Raw genomic sequence first — 15362 nt, forward strand, 5'->3', positions numbered from 1 at the left:
CATAAATTCTCGGAAGACAGCAATGTGACATAGGTTTTTAATCTCTTTGATTCCCTTTGTATAGAACAGACAGTATAAAAAGGAAAGCATAACCCATCCCCCCAAAATTTATGGACAACATCAAAAATAAAAACTAACTGAAAATGTATCCCCGTGAACCCCAAAATACAGTGGATGGAGAGAAATCACCTACAGCTTTAAGGCATCCATTATATCAGCAGGGAGAAGAAAAGTGCATCTGCCAGAGCTGAGAACATAAATAAAGTCAAAGGTACTCACTACAGAGCACAGAAGGCCAATCATTGGAGAATAGTAGCTGAAGCTGGAAGAGCTTTGCACATCCACAAATAATTGAAAGGGTTCTGAAGCAAGATATGAAGGAGCTTGTATTTGTTATCTACTGCTGCATAACAAATTACCATGATCTTAGTAGGTTAAAATAACATACATTTATTATCTCACAGTTTCTGTGTGTCAGGAGCCTGGGGGATATAACTAAGATGTGTCCTTCACTTAAGGGTCTCAAAAGGCTGCTATCAAGATGTTGGCTGGTCAGTCTACATCCTCATCTGAAGCCTCTACTGGGAAAGAATAATTTCTAAGCTTACTAAAGTTGTTGACAGAATCCATTTATTTGCATGTTTAACACTGAGTACCCTAGTTTCTTACTGGCTGTGTCCTGGAAGATACCCTAACTTCCTTGCAAAGTGGACCTCTAGGAATGACCTCTTACTTCTTCAAAGCCAGGTAGGGCAGAGGCTCTAGAGCAAGTCGGCTAGTAAGATGGAGTTCTAAATAATGTAACATTATCACAAGGAATGGCATCTCCTTTTTTCTATAGTCTACTGATTAGAAAAAAGTCACAGTTCTGGGCTTCCCTGGTGGAGCAGTGGTTAAGAATCTGCCCGCCAATACAGGGGGCACGGGTTCGAGCCCTGGTCCATGAAGATCCCACATGCCGCAGAGCACCTCAGTGCATGCACCACAACTACTGAGCCTGCACTCTAGAGCCCGCGAGCCTCAACTTCTGAAGCTCCTGTGCCTAGAGCCCATGCTTCACAACAGGAGAAGCCACTGAAATGAGAAGCCCATACACCACAAAGAAGAGTAGCCCCCGCTCGCCACAGCTAGAGAAAGCCCGTGTGCAGCAGTGAAAACTCGATGCAGCTAACAATCAATCAATCAATCAATCAATCAATCAATAAATAAATAAATTTAAAAAGTCAGTTCCTCCCACACAGGGAAAGGATTACACAAAGGTATGACACTGTGCGATGGGGATTGTCGTAGGCCACATGCCCTCTCTGTCCATGACAGGGCTAAAGCAAAATAGCCACTGCAGTTATTTTCAAGATCAAAGCCCCATACTGAAAAAAAAAAAAACCTGAGCGATATTGATTTAAAATTTGGGACAAATAAAATAGAAATAAAGAAAAAATTGCTAGGCGTAGGGGAATAAAAAAGTCAGATGATCTCAGAGAATATGAAGCCATATGTTTTTAACCTTTATAGACACAAAAACTATTTTTAAACATTTCTCCCTTCTACCAATTCAGACAAATTAATTTTGTATAAAAATAAGCAGCAAAGTATCACAGTCAAATTTCACTTGAAGTCATTATAAGACAAAAGAACATAAGGAGGGCTTCCCTGGTGGCGCAGTGGTTGAGAGTCCGCCTGCCGATGCAGGGGACGCGGGTTCGTGTCCCGGTCCGGGAAGATCCCACATGCCGCGGAGCGGCTGGGCCCGTGAGCCGTGGCCGCTGAGCCTGCGCGTCCGGAGCCTGCGCTCCGCAACGGGAGAGGCCACAACAGTGAGAGGCCCGCGTACCGCAAAAAAAAAAAAAAAAAAAAAAAAAGAACATAAGGAGCTAAATAATATCCTTACAGGAAAATTTTTGAATTACTGAAAAATATATGCATAAAACAGATGAAAAGTATAAACTAATATTTTAAAATTACCTAAAAGTAATTAAAATGATAAAATATATCAAAGAAAAACATTGCATTATAATTAGATAAATGGCAAACACTGTGATAAAACTCAGGAAAGAATAAGATATAAAATAGTAAAAAAAATATTTTAGAGTGGAGACAAAGCTAGAAAGAAAATAAACATAATAGATGCTGATTTAAAAAGCAAAATGTTAAAAAGAGTAAATTTTTAAGAAATGAATAGAATTGAAGACATTCAAAGAGTTTGAGAAAGAAATTAGTACAGAAAAGATATATATCATAATGCAAAGGAAGAAATCCAAAAGAAATGTATCATAATCCCTAGTATGTATACACTCAGTAACATAACTTCAACAGCATGAAGCAGCAATTAACAAAACTAAAAGGAGAAATTTTAAAATGTACAAGTAGACGAGGAGACCTTAATATACCTATCACAATAGCAATTAGAATATCAGTCAAAAACCTCAGTAAGAATATAGATTGTAATTAACAATGTCAATAATTGATATACATAACATAATTCAATTTACATTATTGAGATGTATAAAACTGCATATTAAAAAATAACTGATTATTTTTAGTTGAATATTGAAAACTTAGCAAAATCTATATTATAGGCAATAAAAATACCCTCTAAAATTTTCAAATTATTTAATTCAGAGTACTGTTTATGACAAAATTTAATTAAGCTAGAATACAATAACAAGATAGCTAGGGAATTTGCATTTAATTTGAAACTAAATAAAAGGCTTTTAAATTTATGCATCAAAGAGCTAAAACTGAAAATTTAAGTTTGAGGTGAATTTTAAGTGAAAGAAAATAAAACTACATGTATTATAATGTGGGAAGCAGCTAAAGGCATACTTAGAAAAAAAATTTAGTTACATTCACTGTTAGAAAAGGAGAAAGGCTAAATGTCAGGGATTTAAAGCTTTCACTCTGGAATAGAAATTAAAATCTAATAAATGTAGATAAAATTTAATAATAAAAGAGCAAAAGTAAATAAAATAGGAAAAATAATTTTAATAGAGAAAATGAAAAATCAAATACCCCTAGCAAGGTTAAGAAAAATAAAATAAGAAAATATACAAATTGTCAATAACAGGAATGTAAAGGACATCTCACTACAGATCCTACAGACATCAGTAAGATAAGAGGATAATAAAAACAATTTTATACCAATACATTTGACAATTTGGGTGAAATAGACAAGTACCCAGAAAAATACAAGTGACAAAATCAACAGAAAATCTAGCTAGTTGTATATCTATTAAAGAAATAAAAACTGTTATTTAAAATCTTTCCCATAGAGAAATCTCGAGACTAAAATAGCTTCACCAGTGAATTAGTTCAAACATCTGTGGGAAAAATAACACTAATCTTACAGTTTTAAAATACCCTTACAGCTGTAGAAATAGAGGAAATAATTTCTCTTTTTATAAGGAAAGTACAACCTTGATTTCAAAACCATAAAAGGATCTTAAGAGAACATGATCTTAGAGAACAATATTCCCCATGGATATAGATGTAAGAATGCTTAAGAAAATATAAATAAGTTAAATAAAGCAATATATTAAAAAAGATATATCACACAACATGATTCTAAAAATGACTAGTATCCTTAACATATAAGTATATTCTATAAACAAAACAAATAGAAAAGTTAATAGAATATATGCCAAAGACTAGAGCACCATATTGCATAAAAGGGTACCTCTGATAGGTCAATAAGCACACGAGATACCAGTATACACCCAGCAGAATGGTTAAAATGGAAGAAAAAATACCAAGCGTTGATGAGGATGCAGAGAAATTGCAATTCTTATAAAGTAGGAGCATGATATTGGCAAAACCACTTGGAAAATTCTGTAACAGTGTTGACTAAAGCCAAATATAAACATATACTGTGATACAGCAGTTATATTTCTCAATGTATGTATAACAGAAAGGCATTCATATGTTCACTCAAAGATGTGAATTTTCAGAACAGTATTTATAATGGGTGCCATATGCAAACTATCCAAATAGTAAATGTCTACCCAACTGTGGAATTGATAAATTATGTGAAGTATATTCACACACCAAAATAGCATAAAACAGGAAAGAACAATCTATAATTCAGCACTCAACAATATGGCTGAATCTCACAAATACAAAATGTAGGAAGACAGAAAAGAGTTTAAGCTGTATTCATCCATTTATATAAAGTAATTCAGAGTATTAGAAATCAGGGACAGTGGCTACCTTTCAGGGAGTTGCGCCTGGAAAAGAAACGTGAGAGGAACTTCTGTGTTCCTGACAATGTTTTGTTTCTTGATGTAGATGTGATGTAGACTGTTCATTTTATGAATTGAAGTGAGTTGTACACCTGTGCTAACTTCTCTGTTCTATGTTATTTGTCATTAAAAAGCTAAAGAAATGGCCAGTGTCTGCATAGTGAATGCAGCCTGTTAGTCACCTGGCCTATGCAAATAGAAGGAAAATACAAGCCAATGTAATTTTCAAATATCTGCTGAATTCAGAATTCTTTTAGTAAACTGAGTTCACACTATAAGTTACCCCAGTTCTGATTGACTATCCTATATTTAAATCTCCAATATAAAACTCATGTTCATTATTAAAATTGATTAGTAATTGTTGTGATGATTACATAAGAAAACATATATAAATCCCTTAGTCCAATGTTTGGAACATATGAAATATAGTGTCTGCCCCATAGAGTTTATTTTATTCCCAACTTAAAGAGGTTTGCAATCATTTGTGTAAACTGAAAATCCATGGTACACAGACAACTTTAACATACACACAATTAAATATCCTTGGAAGCCATCACAGAGTTTTGATGTCAGCTCCGTGGATGCTCCCCATATACTCCAGCTTGCTCAATTCATTTTGCCCTGTAAAATTTAATGAGAATTGGCTTGGATTCTTATATGTAGCCAACATTTCTGAATTCTTACTTTTACTGAGTTGTCCATGCCCACTCTGTTCATGTTTTAACTTTCCTGTATATTTTAACATACTAGATATTTCACTTCTCCCTTTGTTCCTAACATACCACTAATTCAATGATAAAAACTTCATTATACTTAGGTATGAGCAATCCAAAATTCAGAGTTTATAAGACTCTATGATATTGTTCTGTAGTTGAAATAGAGTTTTAAATGTTAGCAAGGGCCTGATTTGATTTGGAGAGGATGGAACATTGACAAGTAGCCATAACGCTTCCCATGAAATAATCAGGAATATTGATTCATAAAAAAGTCCTACATAGGAGCAAGAAAATGAATGAAGACATAGGATTAGATGAGTTTTACTTTAGAGTTTAGCAAGATATAAAAAAATAGAGATAGTTAAGTATAGACTTTGCAGGTTGTGAAAAGCCCTACAGAATATAAGTAGACAAAGATAGCCTCAAAAATTGTAGACAGAGACTTGTCTTCTGGGTCCTGAGCTTCTTCACATGTGGACCATTTCGCCTTGGTGGCATATTTTCCTCTGCCTATTTTCTGTCTCCGCCTCCTGTCAATCTCAATATTATCAAGCTCTCATCAGTGCCATCCATACATACAATTAGATTTTACCTCACATGCAGATAAAAACTACTTAGAGGATTAATCTCCCAGGACTGTTTGCATTTTGCAATGTATTAACTCTTTTAATGGGTGATACTCTAAAGGTGAAAATATTCACTTTGGACAGTGATAGAAGAAAGTGTCAGCACCCTAAAAAGTAGATAATATAATCAATAACCTATTCTGAATCCAAAGACCAGGATGGCCCTCAATAGAAAGTTTATGTAAGAACTTATGCATTAGAAATTAGTTATAAAACGTTAATAAAGAAAGCAAAGCATTATTTGTTATACGTTGAATTGTGTTCCCCTCCTGCCAAATTCCTATGTTGTTTTAAGCAGCAGTACTTCAGAATGTGAACTTATTTGGAAATAGGGTTGTTGCAGTTGTAATCTATTATCTTAAAATGAAGTCATTACATGGGTCCTGATCCAGTATGACTGGGGTCCTTGTGTAAATGACAAATTTAGACATAGAGATGACACTGACACAGAGAAAACTCCATGTGAAGACTGCAATTATTCTGGCACAAGCATTGGGACTACCAGAAGCTGGGAGAGAGACCTGGAACACATTCTCCCCTGGCAAATTCAAAGGGAGCAGGACCCTGCCAAACACCTTGATCTTGGACTTCTAAACCTCCAAAACTGCGAGACAATACATTTCTCTTGTTTAATCACTTAGTTTGTGGTACAGTAGTCTCCCCTTATCAACAGTTTTGCTTTCCATGTTTCACTTACATACAGCCAGTTGCAGTCCAATAATATTAAAAGGAACATTTCACAAGTAAACAATTTATAAGTTTTAAATTTTGTGCTGTTCTGAGTAATATGATGAAATCTCACACCATCCCACTCCTTGCTGCTCAGGATCCCCAACCGTCAGCATCTGTCTGCTCCTGACATGCAACCATCAACATCAACCATTAATCATCAACATCATCATGGTTCGATGATCTAGGATCACCCAAAGTGGATGATCCTCCTTCTGACATGTCGTCAGAAGGTCAGTAGTAGCCTAACATTATGCATGATGCCTAAATCATTCACCTCACTTCATCTCATTATGGAGGCATTTTATCATTTCACATCAACACAAGAAGAAGGGTGAATATAGTACAATGAGATATTTTGAGAGAGTGAGAGAAAGACCACATTCATACAACTTTTATTACAGTATATTGCTATAATTATTCTAATTTATTATTAGTTATGTTGTTAGTCTTTTAGTGTATCTAATTTATAAATTAAACATCATCATAAGTATGTACAGATAGGAAAAAAAATAATATATACAGGGTTCAGTACTATTTACAGTTTCAGGCATCCACTGGGATCTTGGAACTTATCCCCGGCAGATAATAAGGGACCACTATACTTTGTTACAGTAGGTTTAGCTGTAATATAGTATTTTATTTTCAAATTAACTTTTATGTAAACTTTATTCAAAGGCTAGAAGATAGGAGTAGGTGTGTAAGGGATTGAGAGTACTCCTCACATATAGGACTGTTACTCTATTCTACATGGAAAAGGGCTTCAAAATGAATTTTCTCTCTGGGAAAAAAAATAATTGTGATGTTGTCTTTTCTCACTCTTTTGATGTATGAGATATGCATCAAGAGCAAGATTGAAAAATGTCATAAGCTAATGTATCTCTTATGGAAACAAATAATGAATGCACGTAATTAGATAAGGCAGGATTACATATCATCTAGTAGACTGAGAAAGACTTTCACATCAAAAGACTTCTAACCCCTACAGCAGATAAAAGCTTCAACTCTAGAGAAATCTAGATAGATAGAGGCCATTGGCACAGATAGGCCTAGAGCTAACTAAAAAGTCATTAGGTTAGGTGTTTCTGTATTATCAGTGCGGGGGGAGGGAGATGAATGGGAATATACTAAATGATAAGTAATATAACTGTAACCTTAATAGTGTTAATGACTGTTTGTCATGGAAATGTTCAGTATGTGTGGGTAAATATCAATTATAAAGCATTGGAATTAAATGATTTCAGAGGTAAGTAGCAGATTTTACCTTCAGATTAATGTTTTTAGATTTAGTTTAATCTCTATAATTTGATTACATGCCATGCTACTATTAAACAGTGTGACATGATTATAGAAATTGGAAGAAGCCTGGCACATACCATAAGGAGATATATTTTTAGAGAATTTTATTGGGGGAGACATTTCAAATGGATTTTTTTTTTAAGAAAAGTGTCTGGAAAGAAAAGAAACGTAAAGAGAAAATTAAGAGATTGTAATCTCAAATTTAAAAAAAATCTGCTAAATTGAGTTGTGCCATATAAGACTTAGAATTTAGAATACTCATATTAGGTTCACACACAACTCAGATGATTGCCTACTATAATGCTGAATGTAGATCACAGAGGAGCACAACATAAGCATCAAAGAATAATACCAAGGGATCACAAATGGAAAGGTTACTCGTATATTCAGTCCACATAAGATGGATCTGACATATATAAGATGAAAAGAAATTTTGATGAGGTATGGATAAATGGAATTTTACCAGCTTCATATGCCATGTTTAGTAAATACTATTTTTCTACATTTTTATATATTTTTATATATAGGTATGGGTTTAAGAGTTCTTATTCTGCAGTTTAGTTATCCCTACAAGTACTAGGGAATGGAGAGAAATGGGGTATAAGATGCTAAAATGACAAGATGCTATGTAAATAGAAGTGTTGAACAATTTGGAGTAAGAATTTTTAAATCAAAATTTTGTAATTATTATGCATTTTCTAAATAAATAAGTTTGTTTAATAAAACATTCTGTAATCTATAACTCTGCATGCTATATCTATAAAAAGTTAATGATGGCCTCAAATCTTGAAGAGAGAACCTAAATTCATTATGTTTTTTAATGGTGGTATATGCTCTCCTGGGTTTAAGGGGTAGTGTGTTGGGAGTTGAAACATTATTAAATTATTGTCTTTATGCCTAGCCCATTGTGGTGTATTTCTGTTTGTTCCCCATAAAATCCATTCTCTCCTTCTCCCATACCAAAATATTTTAAAAGTGTATGACTTCCAAGTTAAAAAAGGTATTCCCTAGCCTTCCTCCCAACTAGGCATGGCCATGTGGCTAAGTGGAGTCAATGGAATATGGGTGGAGTGAGGTAGACTACTTCTCTATTATTTTGTATAAAGAATTTGTTTGTTCTCCATTTCACATGTTTTTCTATTCCAATTCACTAAAATGTTAATGTGATGATTGAGGTTAACACCCCATTTGCTGTGAGAAAACAAGAGAAAGAAAGATCAAAGCAACTATAACTTAATAAATTGCTCTTAGGAGTATAATATTGGCAAAAACACTTTGGAGAACTCTGCAGACATTGTGGAACAGGGCCAATTCACACCTCTTATCCTCTCTCATGAAAGACAAATGCCAGATTGCTGTAGTATACTGGGAACTCTTTCATACCAGTTTAGTTTTGTACCCTAAGTCATATCACTTGTAAATTGGTTAAAATAAAAATAAATTAAAAATAATATTTCGTAGGACAGAAAAATGGACTAATTATATAATAGAAACCAAATAGCATATGACATGTTAAGCTGGACTCTGTTGTCTGGGCAACAACCTCAACTCTATTATTTTTGTATGTTATTAGTGAAACGTTTGGTTAAAACATTAAATATATATGAAAATATAAAGTGTGAGGCATCAAAATTGTGAATCTGTTTCCTAAGAAGAAATGAAACCTCCAATGTGTTGGACCTGAGAACTTAAAGCAGTAATGTGATAACAAAAATATTAAGTGCTTTAACATTGTAGACAGCAGAACTGGTCTGTAGGTCTGAGTGTTTCAGTTGGTGTCATTATTGGAGCTAAAAGTTGTTATTCAGTGTCTCTTTCATCCTCTTAGTTATCAGTCCAAAGTGTGCCCAGATTTCCTGGTTTGGGCCAGGTAATCATAGAAAATATTTTAAAGATATTTGACAATTTTAATCTGTAACTTCTGCAGTAATTCAGCTACTTCTGGGTATAGAGTATCTCTCATTTATGTTTAGAAGCAGCCAAATTGTATTAAGTATGCTTCATTAATGATTCATTCAACATGAGGCATTAATTAAGCACCTTATAAATTCATATTAATTGAGAAAAACCAGTAATTATAATGATAATGAGCTCTTCTCCAAGTAGTTCAAGCCATGTCTCCAATATTTTCAGATGTATCAAATATAAGATTTATTTTGGGAATAAGCTGTTTTTTCTCCTTGTTTACATCCTATCATCATACCTGGAAATATATCAAAACATAGATTGCTTTTTCTGCACAGAAAGATTAAGTAAAGATGAATGTATTGCCCATTTCAAATGTTATGACCCCCTCCCAATCTGTACATTCACTCCTTTGTGAACTCCTATGGATGCTTTTTCATGGGTGGGATTATTTCAGATGTTATCTTTAAATAATGTTTCTTCCTCTGCAGTCCCCACATTCAAATGCATTTGTGGAATCCAGCCATGCATGTAAACAACAATTTTTCAAATCCCTGAATCCAAAAAAAAAAAGAAAAAAAAAAAAAAACATTTTCTGGCTGTTCCTTAGCACAATGTTCAACTGAAGTGCTATTATAATCATCTAATTAAATGATAGCCAAAGCACAGAAGAAAATTATTGTCCACTGACAACAAGAAACAAACACAAAAACAAATGTAAATAAGTGAAAGAGAACAGCTGTGGACCATGTGTAAATACATGTATCTTTTTTTTTTTTTTAAGAATATAATTGCAAATCATAGAGACTCTGAATTTGAAATAGCTGTTCACTCTATTCTTCTTTAAATGCTTTTATTCTCTTGTCCAAAGGGACAGAAAATTCTCTCCATTTTTCTCTCTCATTGCTGCTCCCTCTCCTCCGTCTCTGTCTCTTCTTCCCTCAGCACTCCTAAGTATTGGAGTATCTCAGAACTCGTTTCTCAGACCCTTTCTTTTTTTCTTTCTTTACTTGCTCTCTAGGGTATTTTGGGCTTGAAATGTCATCTGTACACTGATGTCTTTTAAATTAACATCTCCATCAATGACCTCTCTCCTAAACGGTAGAAACTATATCCAGCTACCTAGTTGCTGTGGAGGTTCCTTGGTTGCTAATAAACAGCTCAAATTTAACATATTCCAAGCAAATTAGTAATTTCTATCTCTTCCTTTAACCTGTTCCTGCCCTATCTTTCTTAGAACAGTAAATGGCACTTCCATTATCTCATTTTCTCAAGCGTAAAACTTTATTTTTTTATTTTTTATTGCAGTATAATTGATATACAATGTTGTGTTAATTTCAGGTGTACAGCAAAGTAATATATCGGCATGCATATAAGATTATTTCTAAATCAAGGCTGTGTTTTCTGATATAAGTAGTTTAGAATTTTCCATCACCTAAGAGGATTCTGGAAAATCATAAGATTTGCACAAGTTTTTATCTAGTGGCAGCGTTGGTGCCTACAGAATAATTTTAAGAATGTCGTAGAATAAAAATGTTCTGCTGTGATTACATTCCATGGGTTTTAATTGTTTGTACATAACTCTTAGAGGCAGAGATCAAAACTTGAATAATCAGGCATTCCTTGTTTGATTATTACATCATGATGAGATATCTTCTGAAAATAGTAGACTAGCTGGTGATTTTTCAGCCCCATCAGTCACTTTCTCCAGAGAAATTTAGATATGAGCTGCAAAAAAGGAGACTCAGTGGTGTGGTGCTAAGAGAGACAATGGAGAAATCAAAAAATAGTTACAGTTATTAGCAAGCAGAATATGTGCAGTAGAGAGAGATGAGAGCTGGTAAGAGCATTTAACAAACCTGAAAATTCTGGAATCGCTCTGTGTCTAATAGATTAAATGGCAATAGATTTCTTTGAAGTTTTGAATACCTGATTTCTTTTTGGGAAACAGTTGTCTTTGTGTTCTGGATAACAAAAAACAATAATTACTGTCAGGAGACCCAGGGTGTGTTACCAAGGAGAATATTGTTGTGTTTCTTCACCATGCTGTGTTTCCTTAATATCGACTCTCTCATCTCTAGACATAATCTCCAGAGATGGCCCAGTTTTCTTAAATTTTATGTACAGAATTTAACTGCTTACTTATAGCCAATATATAACCAACATACTTATGTTGGTTATCAATTTTTTTCTACTCTCTACATACACACCTTTAGCTGATGATAGCTGCATAATCAATATATGATCATTTATTAACAATTTACATTTTGATTAACATTTAAATTATTTCCAATTCCTGTGTCATTATCAACAATTATTCATAGATACTTTTATGTAAAGGTTTGTACCTGTCACTTTTTTATGATGTATACCTATATATTGTATTACGCAAAAAAAGATTCTCACAGATAATTGGATCAATTTACACACACTCTAATAGATTCTTAATCTCTAAAGACCTTTGTTTCTTGGGTGTCAACTGGGTAATGGTCAGTATAAAAATTATATAAATGATATTCTGTAACGAATGTGATGATATTTTTGGCCTGAAAATTCCAACTCAATCACTCTTTTGAGAAAATAAACTATATTTGTGTAAAATTTTAGGTAACTTTCATATTTCATAGTAACATTTTAAATATATATAAATGATTAGCTCATCTTTAACACATGTTTGACAGAAATAATTTAAAAGTAATTATCCAGAGTAATTTGAATGAAATTTCATTTACTTTTTAGGTACTAAAAATTAGAAACTTTTGAAAGAGTATCCTTAAAAAGTGTGCTGACTTGGAGGAATGTCATATATACACACAACTGTGCAAGTAATAGTCACACGAACAGCAAACAAAGTAATAGACACATAAAGATAAATCTTTTCTTTAACTGAATTGTTCAGTGACTAAGATTTGTTTAATATTTGCAAGTAGGCATTTTAAATACAGGCATACCTTGGAGATCTTGAGAGTTTGGCTCTAGACCACTGAAATAAAGCAAATAAAGCAAGTCACAGAACATTTTTGGTTTCCAAGTGCATATAAAAGTTATATTTATAGTATACTGTAGTCTATTAAGTGTGCAATAGCATGATGTCTAAAAAACATACATACCTTAATTAAAAATTACTTCACTGCTAAAAAATACCAAAACAATTACAATAGCAACATCAAAGGTCACTGATCACAGATCACCATAACAAATATAATCATGATGAAAAAGTTTGAAATATTGTGAGAATTACCAAATGTGACACAGAAACATGAAATGAGTAAATGCTGTTGGAAATATGGTGCTGTTATACTTGCTTGACGTGTGTGACAGGCTTTCAATTTGTAAAAAGCATAATGTCTGCAAAGTGCAATAAAGAGAAGCACAATAAAATTAGGTATGCTTGTTATTAACTGTATATATTTCTCATATAATTATTTATTAGCTTTTATCTTAGGAATTTTTTTAGATGAGGGAAAAAAGATGTTAGAAGACTGATTTGGTACATCTTAAAGTATCTATTCATAGAAAAATATATTCCAGTATGAATCATAGACAAACACACAAATGGTTACAGACTTATGTATATGACATCTGAAAGTAATCATTTTCTATTTTTTAAAGCTTTTGCTGGTAAAGTTGTAGGTTATGTAACTGAGAGAAGAGTTTAAAAGAAGTTGAGTTATTTAGCTGCAGTAAGTAGAGGTTTAATTATAATGTCGTGATACTGCCTAAATAGAAACCCCCTGGATTCTTTCTTTACCTAAAGTAAATGTATGACTCCAACAGCGGGAATTTTATTAGGATATGTGGAAGAACATTCTTGAAATATTTTTAAAATGAGCTTAATAAGCAGCTATTTTTAAGAAACTAGGCTTCTAGTAGGCTTCTATTGTATTAAAATAGGTTAAGTATCTCTCTCAGAATGTGTGGGTGAGGGTAACTGAGGAGACTAAATTAAGTCTCCTAGCTTTCTAGTTCCTATGAGATCAGGGATTTTGCTCTCCTTTTACTAATCCGTACAGACTAGTGTTTGTTTCCTAAACCTTGCCCAGTGACTTGTCCTTCTTTCCTTAAGACAGGACTTTGATGCCATCAGTCTGAATCTCTGTGTGGTATTTGTTCCTAGATTCCCATTTAGAGCCCCCCATCTCTTGTTCTACTTATTGGAAGCCTACCCATTGTAAATGTTTATTTCTTCTGGACACTAAAATCTGCATCGATATCTCTTAATTACCTGCAAGCACAGTGTCTAGATTCTGGGCTCTATCTTTATGTATAAACTTTGTCCAGTAACCTGGTGATGAATTATTGATAAATATCTACCTCATGCTCATCAGTATATCCAATTTCTAGTTGACCCATCCTATTACTTACTGAGTTCTAAGCCCCCTGTTCTGTTAGTTCCACTCCTTGTATTTTTGCAAGAAACTTGTAAGTAGACTGTTACTTAAGTCATATCATGCGAGGAGTTGTGTTTAGATTGTGAGAGCATGGAACAGGGGAGGCTGGGACATAGATAAAAGAAAGTGGAAAAACAATTCTGATGTTAAAAAAAGGGGGGAACTAATCCATGCTTCCAGGAAAGTGGGGCACGTTAACAGGGAATAGAGATGTGCCTACCTCATGAAGCTGAGGAAGTAGTATCACCATAGTCCAACCCAAAGTTAGAGCCCTACCAAAATTTAAAATCAAAGTTTTAAAAATCTTGATTTAAAAATCTACTTCAACCAACAATGCAGGAGTTCTAGGAACAGTGTCTCAGAGACAGTGAGGATAGATAGATAGTGGAACGTTGACTTGTAGTTCCCATAATAAGTAGTCATGGACTGATAGAAGAGTGACCTGAGGACTTTCCTGACTACAGATAGTGCCAGCGCTGGAATGATCAGAGGACTACCTCCATAACTCCAAAGCCAGAAGGTGCCTGGGAACATGGAAGAGAGAACAGTTTGTAAAACATCCAAGCAATTTGCATCCTTCTCTGAAATGACAATTTTGTTGGATTTATAATTCCTAAGCTTATGAAAGTGGATGATAATCTAAAGAAATCTAGAGAAATAAGTTTTTTATTTGCTTTCTTACCAAATTACACCCCAAACTAGGAGCCCTAGAAGCACCTGCTGCTGTGTGAACTGTGTGTTCATTCAGCCAATATGTATTGAGTATTTTCTAAGTCCATTACTTTTACATATCATAATAGGAACTAAGTACAAAGAGGACTTGGTGGTAAACCAAAATGAAGGGAAGTCTAATACTTTCTGGTAAACATAGATTTTAGTTGCTTTTAATTGATTTCTCTCTTTCAATATAGAAACATTTCTGCCATAGAACATTTCTGTTCTTTGATTTTTTTTTGATAACCTTTAAAAATGTCTTAGTTCATGGATCAATATAAAAACTCTTTACAGACTGGATTTGACCGATGAGGCTATAAAAACCTTAAACAGGGCCTCCCTGGTGGCGCAAGTGGTTGAGAGTCCGCCTGCCGATGCAGGGGATACGGGTTCGTGCCCCGGTCTGGGAGGATCCCATATGCCGCGGAGCGGCTGGGCCCGTGAGCCATGGCCGCTGAGCCTGCGCGTCCGGAGCCTGCGCGTCCGGAGCCTGTGCTCCGCAACGGGGGAGGCCACAACAGTGAGAGGCCCGCGTACAGCAAAAAAAACAAAAACAAAAACAAAAACAAAAACAAAAAACTTAAACAGAAACCTCAATTAAATAGAGTTGAGATACCAGAAGGGGGAGCTCTCACACCCTGCCACAATGGGAGAACCCAGCAGGAAGAAGACTTTTCTTTCCTGGCAAGGACGCAGGCAATGAAAAGCCATGCACTCTGTTTACTATAGTTCTCCCAAATTCCTTTT

This window comes from Mesoplodon densirostris, chromosome 11 (genome assembly GCF_025265405.1).
Source record: "Mesoplodon densirostris isolate mMesDen1 chromosome 11, mMesDen1 primary haplotype, whole genome shotgun sequence".
Classification (NCBI taxonomy): domain Eukaryota; kingdom Metazoa; phylum Chordata; class Mammalia; order Artiodactyla; family Ziphiidae; genus Mesoplodon; species Mesoplodon densirostris.